Consider the following 1680-nt stretch of genomic DNA (forward strand, 5'->3'; position numbering starts at 1 on the left):
GCTACTCTGAGCTTCCACAAGTGTTGAATGCACCAGCACAGGACCATTCCCATGCCAAAACAATCTAAAGACATCAGATCCTGTTTAATCTTGGATGCTAAGCAGTGTCAGCTCTGGTTAATTCTTAGATGGGAGATTACAAGCAAATACTTAGTGTTGCAGGCTACATTCAGAACAAGGAAGTGACACCTTCTCTAAATATTCCTTGCCTAAGAAAAACCTAAGGGTGCATCCAGACAGCCCCTTTATTGTGGTAACTCTCACAATAAAGAAGGGGCTGTCCAGATGACATCCTGGACAATCCCGAATTAATTTGCCACAATGCTTCCGGTTCCGGTAATGGTGGAAAGCAACAAGATCTGGAGCGGCGCTTAAGAAGAACCTAAATCCGAGGGAATCCAAGCGCCTTTTCCCCCCCTCACTCCCCCAACCCAAGTAAGGAGATCCGGAGTAATCTGGGGGTCTGAAAGAGGCCCGGGTGATCCGGTGATTCCCAAGAGAAAGGGAGAAAGGGAGGAAGGAAATGGAGAGGGGAATGGAGGTCGAGCGCCGCCATTACATCGCGGCCGGCTCCCTCATCTTTTAAGACTCACCTGCTGTCGGAGCGTGGGACCTGCCTCACCAGGGTCGGCTGACATCTAGACCGGTGCTGCCAGCGTTCCCGGGGGGAGAGGCAGGCTCGAGCTGCATTGCCATCCTCGCGGCCATCACCATCGTAGCCGCCGCTGCTATCGCTGTGGGCCCGCTCCCCCTCCATTCGCAGCCTCCTGAGCCCTCTGCGCGGCATCCCCGAGCGGAGTGGAGGGGCTGGAGGGGCTGCCGGCGGCGCTCCCAGCTGCGCTTTCTGGCGCCGTGACGGCGATTGCAACGCTGATTGCCGGCCCGGCTTACATCGGCGGCCGCCTTTCCATCGGCGGCGCTCCTTAGCCGAGCCCTGCGGCGCTCCCAGCGGCCCTGCCTTCCTCTGCAGCCGCCCTCTCCAGCAGCGGCAAATCTTCCCGACGGCGCTCCTTGGAGCATCCGGCGACGCCCGTCCATCAGCAGCCGCCCTCATTCCACCGGCGGCACCTCCGGCCCTCGCTTCTTGGCGCTCTCAGCGACGCCATTCAACAACCGCCCTCCTCCACCCACCCAGAACAACTAGGACCGGCCATCCAACATTGTGGGACCCTTTTTATTATACCCACAGTCATCCGGAATAACATCATTAATTCCATCAGAGTGGGCCTAAGTAACAACCAGAAGGCCTACACCATAGAAGTTCAGCGTTCAGCTGCTTGCTATTTAGAACTCATAGCAACACAAACTCTGTTATTCTTTGCAACACTGCCCTCTCTGGCAGGAGGTGCAATAACAGCATTCCACATTGCTGCTAAAACAGTCTCCTCGGAATCACCGCCCGCAATTCCCACCAAGCTCCACCAGCTTCACTTGAACGGTCAGGAAGAACTGAGGACCAGGCCAAGGGGTGCCGGTTCGTTGTCCACGGGCCCCAGGAACTTGGTCCTGTGTTTCAAACTGCCCGTCCTAGCAGAATGACATTGGGAACCTCTTGTGGGCTCTGACTCTGGGTTTTTGGACTACCAAGCACTTTAGTCCAGCAATTAAGACTCTATGGTATTATTAGATCTTGAGCTATAGAAAACATCCAGCACTTTAATATAGCACTTTAATCCTGCA

The sequence above is a fragment of the Anolis sagrei genome, chromosome 4 (genome assembly GCF_037176765.1).
Source record: "Anolis sagrei isolate rAnoSag1 chromosome 4, rAnoSag1.mat, whole genome shotgun sequence".
Taxonomy (NCBI): Eukaryota; Metazoa; Chordata; class Lepidosauria; order Squamata; family Dactyloidae; genus Anolis; species Anolis sagrei.